We start from the raw sequence: 17,206 nt of genomic DNA on the forward strand, positions 1-17,206 counted from the left end.
CACTTTCACACAACATTAAACACATTAATATGTCATATTTTCATTCATTACTGTTTACTTTTATTTTTAATTTGATTGACTTTTTATTTCTTTGTGCTTTACCTGAAAGATATCTGATTGGGATTTGGGAATGTTTAAATGAGTGATGTATGAGTGTAAAAAGTGACCTATTTTCTTGACCTATTTTTTGTTGGCATTTTTTTCTTTTTTTCTGCCAGTTATGCCCACACACACACACACACACACACACACAGTGCCAGATTACACTCTTCTCACTCCCTCTAGAGACCAGCCCACCCCACACACACACACACACACACACACACACACACACACACACACACACACACCAGATTACACTCTTCTCACTCTGGACTGCTCACACACACACACACACACACACACACACACACACACACACACACACACACACACACACAGACCAGATTAAACACACACACACACACACACACACACACACACACACACACACACACACACACACACACACACACACACACAGAGCAGAACAACAAACACACACACACACACACACACACACACACACACACACACACACACACCAGAGCAGAACAACAAACACACACACACACACACACACACACACACACACACACACACCAGAGCAGAACAACAACACACACACACACACACACACACACACACACACACACACACACACACACACACACACACACAGAGTAACTGTTTCCATTTCATAGTCTGCCTCTTCCTCTTCATTTCCCCCCTCATATTTCTATTTGATATGAATTAGAATAATATCCAAATGAAAATATTAAGACTAAACATCTCTTATTTATCATTTATCTGCCACATCTCTTTCATGCTGTAACTGTGACTGGTGTAAATACTGTAAACTAAACTGAGACTCAGAGCCGACTGACCCATTAGTAGTTGTGAGGGACACAGATGTTCCTCAAGCTAAAGTGCATCCTAACTCTGTGCTCTCTGACCCTGTGCAGGGAGAGGGGATTACACTCTTACCCCAAAGACAAACGGTTAATCTGGAGCAAATCCACCACATTAGATACTATTCCCAATTACACATATTTCTTCTGGCGGGTGGCCATTTCACATGATGGCATTCTGAGGATTAACTAAAGATGCATTAAGTCACTTCCCACTGGAAACCTCGTCCCACTGCAACAGGGAATTACAAAAAACAACTTAAAAACAAAAACATGTATTTGCAGATGTTCTTAGATGTTCTCAGTGATGTTAGCATCTCTTGCCAGTTTTCCTCTAGATGTCACTTGTCACTGTTCACGTTCAAGCAGTCTGCGGTACATAATAATTGACCAGAAAGGCATGCACGTCTCTTTGGGAGTTTTCTGATTGGTCACAAATTGTTGATTTTTTTTTATTTGTTTTTTTTATTACAGAGATGAGCAATGTCCCAGGGAACTTTATTTATTTATGTATTTATTTATGTCTTTTAATTCAGACACAGCATAAGTGTTTATTCTGATGACAGCTTGATTTTCCATTTTAGCTATCTACTACATGTAGATCAGAACCCTCATTTAAAGATCTGTAGTATGTTTCCTCATTTTGACGCTAAATATACAAAAGAAAAATAGGTCTTAGTGTTGATTGACTTGTCTTAGTGTAGAGATTGTGTTGTCTTAGTGTAGATATTGACTTTTCTTAGTGTAGATATTGACTTGTCTTAGTGTAGATATTGACTTGTCTTAGTGTAGAGATTAACATCTCATACACTGCAGTTCTTTGCGAGAGGACCTGTTATCAATTGTCTTAAAGGGCTGCACATCAGACAAATCAAGTGACACTTCCTCCTCACCATGCTTCCAATTGCCTCCGTAACCAGGATGTGACACTTTCCTGTCAGGTCCTGAGCTTTCCTCAGGGGAAGATGCCAAGGGCGAGTCGACTGCAAACAATCAACAGCTGGACCTCACCAGTCTGCCAAACTGCAATCTTTGGGGAATTGTAGTCTTAACAGCTTGACCCCCATAGTCCCACGAAGGGTAAGGCTTAGGATTCATTTGTAGGTGAAAGACTACATCAGAAGCTGCTTGAGTCATAGTAGAAGCGAGCAGTTCCCCAATAAATAAGATGTTATTTGCTTTCATTGGACTTTGGAGTTTAAGAGTGTGCATGTGTGTGTATCTGCGAGCGGTGCAGAGCCAGTGTGTGTGTGTGTGTGTGTGTGTGTGTGTGTGTGTGTGTTGTCTGCCGCTGAGCTTGTGTTGTCGGTACATGTCTGTGCCAATCGAGCCCCGCTGTGCAGAGTGTTGCTGGTCCCTGCGCTCACTGGGGGTCTCATTTGATTCATAGGGAGCTACATTTACATCTCTATAAAGTTTGTTTACGCGGGCTTCCTCTAAGCCCAACCAGAATACAGCGCATATCCAACCCACAACCTGTCACGGTCAAGCAGCTAGAACTAGATGAGTGTTTCTATCTCTGGTTCTCTTTCTCTCTCTCTCTTTCTCTCTATCTCTCTCTTTCTCTCTGAGTGTCTCTATTTCTATTTCTCTCTATATCCCATTGTCTCAATCTCTCCTCCTGCTTTCTCTCTCTGTCCTGTCTTCCTAGTTAGGACAGCGCTGTTCTCTTTCGTTTCAAGTCGAGACGACACAAATACAGATTGACAGCCTACAAATTGCTTCAGGACTCTGCGGTGAGGTGGGGGGGGTTATATATTTTTAAAGCTACCATTTAAATTACAGCTCAGAGCAGATGACTGGTTTAGCCACTATTGACACCAGCTGGGAAGAAATGCAAAACAAGCTATTCCCTGGACAAATGGGATTTGAAATGAAGAAAAAAAATCTCATTGTTATCTTGGCTTATTTCCATGTAATTTTCTTGTGTGTTTGTGTGTGTGTGTGAGAGAGAGAGAGAGAGAGAGAGAGAGAGAGTGTGTGTGTGTGTTTTTAATGACTCTTAGATTGAGGGAGGACACAATCCTTTGGCTGGAGACTGGCCTGCTTAGTATTCCCTTTTGTTTAGTTTAATGGGTGCCAACTCTCCCATCTTTCTTACAGAGAGGACCTTACTGTACTTGCATTGGTGTATATACTATTTGACTTGCTCTTCTGAAATAAAGTTCATGTTTGTGCTTATCTGCGTAGGCGCAGTAAACAATTTTCATTAATGACACTATTCTGATTTGGATTCTGGCTTATTTTCGATTCCATTGTCAATCATTCTGTTTGATTATAGCATGTTTCTTGGGCCTCACTGATGATGTTATATCCCCCTTTACTTTCAAATATGATGTATGTCCCTGTATTTCAAATTCTCAATTAAATGTGAATCAGGATTGCACTTGCAAGCCAGAGGTAAGACCTGACACTGACATCCTACTGATCCGGTTACTTCATTGTCATGTCATTATATCTGTTGGTCATTTATTTAACACTGAGGGGAAGACACTGTTACAAGACCCACTCATTACATTGAGGAAGTATCTCACTTATTTAAGACCATGGGGATGTTCTGTTTCATGCTCCAGACTCTGGGCTAAGGCTGCATCATTCAGGTGGCCAGTCATTGGGCTGGCCAATGGCGGGCAAGCAACACTAATGCCCTCCCAGACCACCAGGCACCAGGCTGACAGTCAAGGGCACACGGACACACACTCTCTCTCTCTCTACAGAGGCTTCACGAGTGACCCCACCCTGTGTGTGTGTGTGTGTGTGTGTGTGTGTGTGTATGTGTGTGTGTGTGTGTGTGTGTGTGTGTGTGTGTGTAAAAAAAGGAAAGAAAAAAATAGCCTAATCTCTCTCTCTCTCTCTCTTTCTGTGTGTGTGTGTGTGTTTGTGCGTGTGTGTCATGATTATTTTTTGTAGACCAGTGATGCTCCTGTATTGTCTAATTTCCATATAATGGTAACCATATCACAAAGACACCATCACCACAGCTATATCATTTTTCATTGTGCAAATTAATTGATGTGCAAGAGTGTGGTTGTAACTCAATTAGACATGTGTTTGTATGCAAGGATGGATGGATTGAAGGGGGAGGGGCAGCCTGACTGACATGTTAATTCTAATAAATGAACATATCTCATTTCCGTCAGCCAAATTAGATTTGTATTATGGATGAGCGGGGATGGCTGTGAACTTGGCTTACCCATCATCCAAGCAATGGTCATTTGGAAACAAATAATAAAAAAACAGAACATACTAATTTATTTTGCATTGATGCATAGTGATTAGATGCCCATCAGGCTAATATAATCCCAAGATTAGATCCCGCTGATTGATGGATGAGCCCATGAAGAGAGGCCTGAGTTCAACGTCTTTGTAGTCTTAGATGGTTTAAAGTCTCCCCTGAGATTTTGCTTCCAATGACTAAACAAGCTTTCTTTGTACGCCTTTTTATGCACTTTGACAGTTACTGCAGGTTGCCAAACACAGTGAAAATGTAAAGCAGCGCCTTGGAGTCAGAAAAAATGACTGTGTATCATCCAAGTCTATTTTACAGACAGGTAAGCAGACATCTTTTTGTTGTAAAAAAAGAGTACAGTTTTTACCTTGAACTTAACCTCCCACAAAACGTGTGAGCATAGATTCTGACAACAACCGGGAATCAAAGAGCACAGAATCTCCCGGCATCCAACACCCCTCCACCCCCCATCCCCCACACACTTCTTCTAGCTTTGAAAGTGGAGTACTCACAGAGACACACACACACACACACACACACACACACACAACTCGCTCTTGGTGACAACTCTGACTCCACATCCCAAAATAAAGCTACACTCAGCTCTCCTTGCTGTGTGTTTCGCTGAGGTTTTCCCAAACAGAGGCGGAGAGAGTTGGAAGCCAGTCAAGTCCTTTCCACATCCAGCCCTGAGTTGGCCCTGTCTCGGGCCAGAGCTGGCTGCTGTCGAGGGTTTCTCTACCAAACAGGTGAGCACATCCATCTCTTTGATGAATGAAGGAATGAATGAATGTACATGTGGTGTTTATGTTGTGGTTGTGGTTGTTGTTGTTGTTGTTGTTGTTGTTGTTGTTGTTTCAGGTAGTGATGCTGTAAGCATTGTATGGGATTACATTGAAAGACAAGTATTTGCTCTGTGGCTGTGGATTCTATTAGAGCAGTTAGGTTCATGAATATGCAACCCTTATGGCGTATAACGGCGTATAATGCACACACGTCCTGGATGTAGTCTGTATGATCACTTAATTCTGCACTATACGTTAAATGGCCTCATGCTCGTGTCAAGACCGTGTGATATGGAAAGAGATGTGATTTAAACCATGACAAGACAGTGGAGCTTTCTCTCTCATCATTAGAAACCTCTCTCTCTCTTTCTCTCTCCCTCTCTCCCTCCCTGCTCCTTCCAGTTCCTCCCCCCTGCACCGGTGCGCTGCATGCTGAGCAGTGCTGCTGCCTGAATTGGCTCTGATGGTGCAGGTATTTCAGGGGCACTGTGCAGAGGGATTATCTGTCAGCTGCTCCACAGTAATTTGATCAATCGTTTTCTCGTGGCTCCACGTTCGCTACAGACACCAGCCTTTCAGGTAATCTCCCGATGGGCCCCAGGTCTCATAGCTTAATAAGAAAGAAGTCATTACTGATGAGGAATCAAGCCCACTGCTTTAGCGGTTTACATACATAAGGCGACCTCTGAGTGTCCACCTATCAAAGTCCAGCAGCTAGTCGGCATCATTCAACCACCCGTTGTGCCAATATCAGAGACAGCTTGTGCAGGCAGTTTCAGAGACATGTGACATGTTTCAGAGACACAGACATGTTTCAGTGAACATTTCCATGTTCACTAATGTTCCCACACACAGCAAGTAGACGTCTGTAAAGCAGATTCAGCAGCTGTGGGGTAAATAATCTAGCATGGGAAAGTAGAAGCTCTTTTGCGCTGGAGCACAGTGCTCTGTATAGGACTGCAGCTATGGCTGTGAGCTGCCCGCATCTCTGCATCATGTCATCTCTATCTGTTCCCCCTCTCCATCTGACTGAGGGGATCACACCTGTACATTTCTTCCCAGTATGCACTGCAGGGCAGCGTGCCGTGCCCCCAACCCGCCCACCTCCCTCACACTCCTCCCAGACCCTGCAGGCATGAGCATCAAAGCGCAGTGCAGTTCTCCGAGACGCCAAACTCACTCGCTCTCCATCCTCGCCACCTCAACAGCAAGCTCTCCACACACACACACACACACACACACACACACACACACATACCATTCCACAAGAACCCACCTGCTGGGTGTCTCTTGATCTGAGAGCTGATGTCACCTTTCAACCAACTGACATGCAGTCAGCCAGAGCAGAGGGAGGCCATGGCCATGGTGAGTGTGTGTGTGTGTGTGTGTGTATGAGTGTCTCTCTCTCTCTCTCTCTGTGTGTGTGTGTGTGTGTGTGTGTGTGTGTGTGTGTGTGTCTGTGTGTGTGAGAGAGAGAGAGAGAGAGAGAGAGAGAAAGAGAGACTGTGTGTGTGTGTGTGTGTGTGTGTGTGAGAGAGAGAGAGAGAGAGAGCGAGAGCCACCTGTGTGCTTCCTCATCTTCATGTCTTATTGCCGTTTCCATGGAGCCATTCTCTGTTTGGCGAACAGAACTGTAAAAGTGTTTAGAAACTCATTTCAGTGCCGCAAACTATCTGGTGGCGAAGGCCCCTTACTCTTAGACCAGCATAGTGGACATCTGGGGTCACCACACAGGCAACACACCACACAAGGAAATACATAGAGAAAAACAGACACACAAACACACACACACACGCACACACTAAGACACATAATCAAAGCAATAAATGTGGTCTGCTCTCTCTCTCTCTCTCTGTGTGTGCAGCTGGGGTGGGAGGAGGCCATCAGCACTAATCACTTTACTATGAGCACACACCCAGACCACCCCCACACGCACACACATTAATGGACCTCAACTCCCCTGCTCCCTGCCCACTCCACCCACCCCCCTCTCTCTCTCCCTCTCTCTCTCTCTCTCTCTCTCTCTTCCTCTCTCTCTCTCTCTCTCTCACCCCCTCTCCCTCTCTCTCACCCCCCTCTCCCTCTCTCTCACCCCCGCCCTCTCTCGTTCTCCTCCCTGCCTTTCAAGCCGGTTTATCCTCCCAGAGATCAGTTAGCAGGGAGGCAGCAGACAGCACTTTTCCCCACCACTGCACCAGTGCACTAACATCCTAAAGATTAGTGCGCATGGACACACACACACACACACAGAAACACACACACACACACACACACACACGCACCGACACACTCTCCCTCTCATACACACACATGCGGACACACTTTCTCTCTACACACACACACACACACACACACACACACACCCACACACACACACACACACACATTGACACATACTGTACACACACAAGCACACACAACTGGAAACACACACACATGGAGACAAACACACATAAACACACAAATGTACACACACACACACACACACATGGACACCCCACACACACACATAGACACACTCACATTGGCACATGCACACACATATGGGACTCACTCAATTTCTCGCTCTCTCACATGCTCACATGATGAAACATCCACATACGCACACTTGACAACACACACACACACACACTGTGATGGTCATAGATAGATGGGTTGGCAGGCTTAAACCATGGCCTGATGTCCACCTCTGGCGTCACTTCAAACGGTCAGCATGGCCACCCGAGAGTGACACCTTACATCTGCTGAGAGTCACCTCGTTCCTTCTGTAACGCCATCTCTCTCTCTCTCCCTCCCTCCCTGCCTTTCTCTCTCTCTCCATCTCTCTTCCTCTGTCCATCTTTCTCTCTCTCTCTTTCTCCCTCTCTCATTCTGTCTCTGAGACCTCGGCCCTCTGGCTGGACAGTGTGTGTGTTTCTTCGTCCAGGTCTCTGTGTTTAATCTCCTCTTCTCTGGCAAGCCTGTCTGGCTGCTCTTTGATCACTCATGTGTCTGGTGTGGTGTGGGTGTATGTGTGTGTGTGTGTGTGTGTGTGTGTGTGTGTGTGTCTGGTCCATGCTGGTCTGCTTCCTCTCACCTGTCCCTTGACTTATCCGGCTTCTCCACCTGTCCGATCCCCCCCATACCATCCCACCACACACACACACACACACACACACACACACACACACACACACACACACACACACACACACACACACACACACACTGGACAGTTATGGCCAGCACACTAGATAGCCCCACTTCCTTCATGACAGCCTTGATCCCCACCCCACTGAGCAGAAGTAGATTATGGACTTAGCCTCTCAGCGTGAGGGCTTTTGGGAGACTTTTATTCTCCATAAACACAAATCAGCAGCTACACCTGTCTGGGGATCGTTCTGCTTGTTATCTGACCCCTTTAGTCAATTGCATCGTTTACTCAAAGCTGTTGTTCTGGGAGTAGTCCCACTCTCTGTTGTGATGCTCAAGACAAGCCAAGCATGTCAAGCAGTAACAGAAAAAAACAAACATGCACAGCATCCAGGTAAAAAAAAAAAAACACCATTAATTCCTGAGTGTTCAACAATACATTTTGAGGGTTAATGTGAGCGAGCTTCTGCTTTTAGTATTATTGATGTGTCCATCTCCACAGCTGAACATTATGAGTTATGTGTTTGGGGTTCTTAAAGGCTCTTAAACTCGACTCACTTCAAATCAGCAAACTGGGACAGGTCCCACGCCTTTTGTTTGAAGTGAAAGGATGTGATATGAAAATCTCTGTCCTTACCATGCACACACACACACACATGCGCGCACTCACACACACACACACACACAAACACACATGCACACAATCACACACACACACACACACACATGCGCGCACACACACACACACACACCTGCCAGACATCCTCTCAGTGATGTTTGTTTCTCCTCTTATCCCAAGGCTGACTGATCTGTCCAATCTAATAACCTGAGCCATCTTCTTGTCCTCTTCTACAGTCACTATTTGTGTGTGTGTGTGTGTGTGTGTGTGTGTGTGTGTGTGTGTGTGTGTGTGTGTGTGTCTGGTTGCAACCCATCCCAGCAAATTGTCCACCCTCTCACTAAGGTCCAGTGTCTACAGGTCTCCATCCTGTCAGGGGGACGTTAGGCTTCTGAAGCCTGAGACTGGGGTTCTCCATGCGTGACTGTCTGGATGGCTGGAGGTAGACCTATCAAGTTACACACATCAGCAAGGCTGTGAACATCAAGACATGCAAACAACTTGCACTGTGAGTGGTGTGACTCTTATTTGTTTGCTTGTTTGTTTATGTTTGTTTGTGTGTACTCTATTTGTGCTTATTAAGTTGCTCTGTTTCTGTCAAAGCAGACCGCCAGGGTCTCACGGTGTGTTAATAAAGTCTGTTTAATCCCCAATTTAGTTCAGGAGACTAGAACATGTAAAAATGCTAATTCAGCATACATTCTGTAATTCTTTGTAGAATTGCTTTAATTCAGGTGCATTACCATATGAGCCTGTCACAATTGTGACCGTACAAAATAATCTTGCTCTTGTGCCTTTAAAACTATTACTGGATGAATTATCAATACATTTCTCCCAAAAATAGAAACCTGAAAGGGTCTCAGTTAAATGTGTGCATTGTTAAATGTGTAGTGTAATTTGTCACATGGCCAGAGCTGCTTATGTTTTGGTTGCACCCTGACCAGAAAATGTCCACCCAAAAGCCCCCAAACTAAAGCTTAGAAAAGTATGTTTATGTAAACATAGGACAATGATTTTTGGTACACATCATCTTTAAGGTGTCTAGTATGGAGGGATGCAATTGAAATATGTGAACTTTGTTCAGCGTTCTCATAGCATGAGTGAACATGATGACGGTCACAATTGTGACCGTTGGGAAACACATATAGTCCGATTTTAAGGATTTTCACACATCTTATTGTACAATCATCTAATTTCCACTAAATTCCATTCAGAGATGATATGGGGACATTGTCCCAGGTCTGTTCTTTACTTTTACATTTGTATCACATGGCATTTCTCAACATGGCCTCTGAAATTCTCTATTATATTCTAAGTGCCCATTTTTACATAGAAAATACATTATACCACACTATTATACATAGTGTGGTATAATGGATTTTCTATGCTGTTCTTAATTTTAATTTCATCAGATCGAACTGACTGCCCAGATTTTACAATCACACCTTAAAAACAGTAAATCATTATACTTATTGACTCTTATATTACATAATGTCACATATAAACAAGGTGGTGGGGGGTATAATCAACTTGCCAGTCAGCCTGTTGAAGGCATATTGGCTGAATTTATGCAGAGACTTGCAGTAGATATGAACAACCTTACCAGAAAAAAATGTATTCCCCACCCCTTTTCCCAGCAATACCCTCAGTGTCTCAAGTGTCTCAAGAATTTGCTCTCACACTATTGTATGTCCAAACTACAGAATGTTTCCTATTATGCATTTAGAACCTTACTTAATTCAGTGGTACAATTAATCAAATTTAGCAATATAGTGGATATCACACCCCTCTGACACTAGATTAGGCCAATAACAGCTTTATTCCAGCTTTATAAAGCACATACCAAATGAGCATAGGTCCCAGGATACATAGGACACTGGGAATATAGGGCCTTATGAAGATGGCAAGTTACTTAGTTGCATGCTGTGATGAAAATATGTTTAACAGCACTCACCAAAACACACCTCTCCACTTGTGTGTTTGATGCCAGACAGGCTCATATGGTAATGCTGTTGTATATGCATTTAGAACCTGACTTAATCCAGTGGTAAAATTAATCAAATTTAGCAATATAGTGGACATCACACCCCTCTGACACTAGATTAGGCCAATAACTGAGGTCAGAGCAGGCTCCTATGCTCCTCAGGTTTATATGTGATGGGATCATGGACAGGTGTCCTGTGTTCCCCAGGTCAAGCATTGTATGTTTCCAGGGTCCTCTAGCTTTATAAAGCACATAATAGGTACCTGAATGAGCATAGGTTCCAGGATACATAGGACACTGGGAACATAAGGGCCTTATAAGGCCTTTGGAGCATAGGGACCAGGTAACATAGGTTCACTTCATTTAGTGACCTTAACAATACCACTGAGCAAAGGAGACCAATTGCTGATCCAATGGAAAGGCAATTAATGGCATTGGAAGTATGGCAGTAGACTTGCAGGACAATCTGTTGAGTAATTAATTAATTAATTAATTAATTAATTAAATAATGAATTATAAAATTAAATAATACAATAATAAACAAACAAACAACATCACTTTTTGTAACATTTGTGGTTGCTGTTGTATTGTAGGGTGGTGTTGTTTACACTATAGTCATAATAGTGTGATATAATGCCTTTTCTATGTAAACATCGGCACACTTATAATATAATAGAGAATTGCAGAGGCAATGTTGAGTATTGTATTGTGATACAAAATTAAAAGTAAAGAACAGACCTGGGACAATGTCCACTTATCATCTCTGACTGGAATTTATTGAAAATTAGATGATTGCACAATGAAATGTGTGAAAATCCCTAAAATCGGACTATGTTGTTTCCCAACGGTCACAATTGTGACCAAGCATAAAAGACTCCTTTTCACCCACTTTTTCAGGAAAATTAAAAAAAAATAGTAATTGATTACTTCAAAGGGTTACTCAAGACATATGATTTTGATATATTCAAGTCTGGGAAAAATTTGGGATTAAACGGGTTAAAGCTGAATTAGACGCAGAAATTTGGTGGGAAGAATAAGAAGAAGAAGAAGAAGAAGAAGAAGAAGACTTCGGATAACAGAACAGTGCATTTTCATGCACTGTAATTAGCACAACTCTTCAGCCAGGATTAGCTAACTTGTGATATCCCCATTTAGTAAAGCAGCTGATGCCAATTAGCACAACTTTTCAGACAGGGTTAGCTAACTTGTGATATCCCCTGCGTTAGGTGCACAGGCAAAAGGAATACATGGTAGGACTTTTCCTTCCTGAAACCGAGGTTGTCCACCTCTGGTTTGTGATTGAGCTGCATTGCACACTAATCCTCACCTTACACTTCTTCACAGCAGCTGAGTATCAAGATTAGAGAAACATCCAAACCAGATCAGAACCAGATTAGAGCCACATCCATACCTAAACTATACCACATCCACACCAGATTATAGCCCAATCCAGTCCAGATCCTCACTAGATTAGAGTGGGGTCAGAGCAGACTCAGATTCAAACCATGGGTCAACAGAGTTTGTTTTCTCTGTGCTGTGTTGTTGGGCCTGTTCTGACTTTGAGAAGGAAAACTGGATTTCACTGCACTTGCACGCCAGCTCTCCAAACAAGCCCTCCCAAGTCATCATAAAGGGCAAAGAATTATACACTGGACCCACATCAATCACTAACACATCCAGTTTGTGACACGGCCGCCAGTGTTTGCTTCTGCGTGAAAGGTCAACGCTGGGGATTCATGGGAGTTTGTGGCAGGGGTACAACCCTGTTGCTTCAAGCTTCATCTTCTCTGCATACCTCCTCAGCTCCTGCCATCCATCAGTGTGAAAGACAGATGGACAGAGAGAGAGAGAGAAAGAGAAAGAGAGCGAGAGAGAGAAATCCACTTTGGGAGAAGGGGAGAAAAATCAGAGACCTTTACTAAAGGGATTATTCTGTAAAGCACTTAAGAATGAGTTTTCTCTTTGAATCTCTAGTCGTGGATCGAAGCCATGGGTTGCCTAAGGTAAACCCAAGAAGTGTTAGGATAACAGCTGTAGTTGGGGTTAAAGATGACAGTAAGTTCACCCTCAGATTGTTGATTTGCATCTTTATCACCATCATCATCAACTTTATTGTCAGACTCAGGGTCCATTCAGAAGACACAGACAACACAGACACAGCTCAGTTTTGGACTTTTGTTACATCTTAACCCTTAGAACTCCACGCACCCTTGGAAAAATGACTAATTTTAAAAGACTTACACTCGTTGTTCGGAGGTGCCGTCTATCGAAAGGGTAGGGTTCAAAGATCACACTGAGCTAAGTGGTTTTCGGATCCATGAAGTAAAACCAACGTTATTGTTATTTTAAAAACATGTACATTTTTACCGCAAGTGGAATGTGTCAAAGACATTGTGAAAATATAATAGCGGAGAAAAACTCAAATTTGTTTGGCTCGTGTTTGTGTATGTAGTTGTTTAAAATGACATGACAATACTTAAATCATATTGCTTAGGTTGTGCTGAAAAAAAAGGATATAACTGCACATTCCTGAGACCTCTATAAAGTCATTAAAACATAGTGATGCAAAACACTGCAAAAAATGCTGTGAGTTTTAAAGGTTAAGACTTCACGTACAAATAACAATCTTCATTTCCAGATTTGAATCCTACACAAACAATATTTTTGGGGCAGATTCATATCTCTTTTGGTATGCTAATGCACCAATATATGTGCAGTGTTACACTACCAAATCTACTTAGCAATTAAATAAAAAAAATCCACTGAGCCAACTCACAGTGAGGTGTCCATTTGAGTTGCAAAGGGGGAAAAAATCACTGTAATTACTTGTGAAATAATGAACATTTGGCCCCCGCAGTGATCCCTAATTAAAATTCACATGGCATATCTCAGTGCTTCTGACAACTCTGCCACTCCAAACAAACTAAAAGCTTCTGGGCCTGGGCTTCTGCTGCACTTCCTGACTCTCTCACCCTTACAATACCATCTTCTTCCTCCTCTTCCTCTCTCACCCTTACAATACCATCTTCTTCCTCCTCTTCCTCTCTCACCCTTACAATACCAGCTTCTTCCTCCCTCACACTCAGAAGACCATCTGACAACAAGAATCAATCCAGTCTGATTTTTCCATAATGGAGAGGATCTGTTTTAAGTGACCTAGCACTCCATGGCCAGTAAAACCAGTGTACTGCCCAAAACTAAGCTACATTATTCAAATTTGCTTTCCAGAGCTGTGGCACCTCTTATTGATGTCTGTGATGGCAGGCCAGAGTGTTTTCAACCAACTGTGTTTGAATCAGTGATTATATGAGTTAAGGCCATGATTTCCCAGTGGAGTTTCACAAAAGCTGTGCGAACAGAAAAGGGGTATAATCAAGTGCATTAGCTCAATCAATAACTAACTTTCATATGGTGTGAGTGGCAATTGAGATGTTTTGTGTGAATGTTGTGAAATACTTTTTTTTTATTACTCCCAAATGATTTTTGAACTTATTCTGTAGCACCAGTAATAAAATGACATTTATCGCATGGTTATTTCTGATTGGTTTGAAAAGATCTTTTAGAAGCAAGGGCAACACACTTTATGTTTTATTTTTATTAACTACAATGATACATTTCACAAAGGCTCTCAAAAGAAAACATTTTCAATCAGTCTATGCTATCTATTCATCCCCTCTCTGATCCCCCTCTGATCCCTCAGTACACACACACACACACACACACACACACACACAAACACAAACGCGCGCACACACACACACACACACACACACTTTTAGTAGGGAGGTCATGAGGTCTGCTCTCGTCTACTGGATACCTGAATATATAGAGTATGGCTTGAAGCTCTTTAATCTGGGGTTGAGTGGCCGGTGCCATCTTAGAGATTGGCGCTGGGCACTCCTCCAGGGCATAGATAGATGCCATCATGGAAGAGAGAGAAAGAGAGAGAGGGAGAGAGAACCATAGGCCAGATGCCTTGGTACTGAAGAGCTGGCCCCTTGGCATGTGTGGCAGAGATATGAAAAGGAACCAAGTGTTCTTTCTGCATAAACTTACTCTCACTAACTGGGTGGATTCTGTAGATAGATTAATGGTAGGATAGATGGATAGATTAATGGTAGGACAGAAAAGGAAGGGAAAAAAAAAGATATACTGACTACTTGTTGGAAATCTTCAATTACCTAAAATGGTTGACATGTTGATAGATAAATGGACAAAGAGAAACAGTGGCAGACACCTTGATTTATGAGTTTTGTGAAAGTGAGTTTCAAGTCCCACAATGAATAATTGTCTCTGTGCATCTGCAAATGGTGAAATAAGCGAACTGGAAAAGCTCCAAACAAAAAGGGACACTTCGCGCCTCTTCATTCGTTTCATTCCACAGGGAAACAGCTTTTTTTCCTCCCTGTTGATCAAATGGTAAGATTGCTGGAGCCGGAATGTCATTAAGTTCTATCCGCCATTCCATTGATCATACGGAGCAGGCTTCTAGAACGCCTGCGACATGTTCATTAGCCAAACAGTCGGAGAAACTTCTTCTCAATATGAGAGCAAGAGGGAGAGGTGGGGGTCGGGGATGAGGAGAGAAAGAGAAAGAGAGAGAGAGAGAGATGGAGAGAGGTAGGTCGGGGGTTGAGAAAGAGAGAGAAAGGGAGATGGAGAGAGGTAGGTCGGGGGTTGAGAAAGAGAGAGAGAGGGAGATGGCCGAGTCAACGACAGCCATTGATCTTTCAGCCGTAACACTAATTAGCATCCTATCAATGTGCCGTGTAAATATACACTGACATACGGGAGCTGCTCCTTCGCTTACCTTCGTTTCACCGCTAATGATTAGAACTGGCGCCCCGAAACATCAGCCGCCCCTCCCCGCTGAAGAAAACGCAAATCAAAGTGCAGATTAATCATAATTTCATTAGCGTCCTGCCAGACAGGGCCTCTATCAGGGCAGCCAACTGCATCGTGCGCGGGTAATTAAAAAACAGACGTGAAGGCGATGGTATGGATGCCCTCATATCCACACAGCACTGCCAGTCTACTGTTGGCCAAGACTGTGTGAAATGTATTTGTTGTTTTCAGAGGTTCAGGCTCTTTGTAAAGTGCCATGAAACTATTTCAACTGTTCTAGCACTATAGAAATAACATTGAATTGAATTGTATTTGTTTCTATGCTAATATGATTGATTGGTTTGGTTTCAGATTGTCCCTCTTGATCCGTCTGTTTGTTAGTGAAATAAAGACCAAGTCAGTAGGCTATGCTAAATGTCATGTGTTGACACTGAATAAGGGACAAGTTTGATGAATGAGTATGATTATGTTATTGAGAAAGTACTTTACATGGGGTGGAAGAGACAGTGAAAAGGTTGTAGCACTGCATTAAGTGTATACAGGACATTGATAATTATTATCCTAAAACTATTGTTTAATTCTATAACACATTTTTTTTCTGTTTCCTATGTTTTGTTCAGTAAGGCAGGAAGATCTGCATAGGAACTAGCCTGCAAATCCTAACTATCAGACTGGATAAGCTCTACCTTTAAGTGTAAACCTGTTCAAAGCATGGGGAATGACCAAAACACCACGTACTGGATGGTTTTACAGTTTGTAGGATACAGCGTGATGCTAACAGCAAACATGTTACAGGTGGGCCATTGTAATGTAATATTAGCATGGCTTGAACATGCATCTGCCTTTGCAGGATCATAACGATCCATTTCATACTGACTGTTTATGTCTTCAGACACATGAAAAGGCCAATGCCACACATCATTCAGCGCTAGCAAACAGGCAGAAGTCAGCCATGTTTCAGAGTTCATCTCCTATTTGCCTTGTCTCTACATTAACTTTCCCAACCAGTCCTCATCGCTTGCGTGTTATGTCAAATCTGCAGATGAAAGATCCTTTGAAAACAGGAAGTGGCGAGAGGAATCATTTTCCCTTTCTCTTTAAAAAAAAAAACAGACGTAGCAGCATGGGGGCTGTAACAGCACAACGGTAGTGGGTAAAAAAAAAACAGATCAAACAGCAACATTTTCCCCTTTTTGATTTGGATCATTTTTCTCTCTCTGACAGGAACTAAAATAAATTGTCAACATAATGAAAGTGGGGAAAGTGTGAAACAAAGAGCGTGGAAAAGCTGAGGGAGACATTCAGAGCGGCAACACATGGCTGCAGGTCCTGGTGGCAGCGCTAGAGGTGGGGGGTGGGGTTGGGTATGGTGGGGAAAACACTACTTCAAAGGGAATAGTAAGCCAGTAGAGCTGAGCTTTCAGTTTAAATTAAGTCGCCTGGTTGCTTCAATCAATTGTTTCGGGAAAAAAAAAAATATATATATATGTATGTTCTTTCTGTCATGAATTATTATTTTTGCAAGCAAATGAGAGATGAGAGATGAGAAATGAAGAGAGAGAGAAAGAGAGAGAGAGACTTTGCATCTCTATGCATACACGCTCACACGCTCTCTCTCTCTCTCTCTCTCTCTCACACACACACACATACACACACACTGAC

This window comes from Alosa alosa, chromosome 14 (assembly GCF_017589495.1).
Source record: "Alosa alosa isolate M-15738 ecotype Scorff River chromosome 14, AALO_Geno_1.1, whole genome shotgun sequence".
Classification (NCBI taxonomy): Eukaryota; Metazoa; Chordata; class Actinopteri; order Clupeiformes; family Clupeidae; genus Alosa; species Alosa alosa.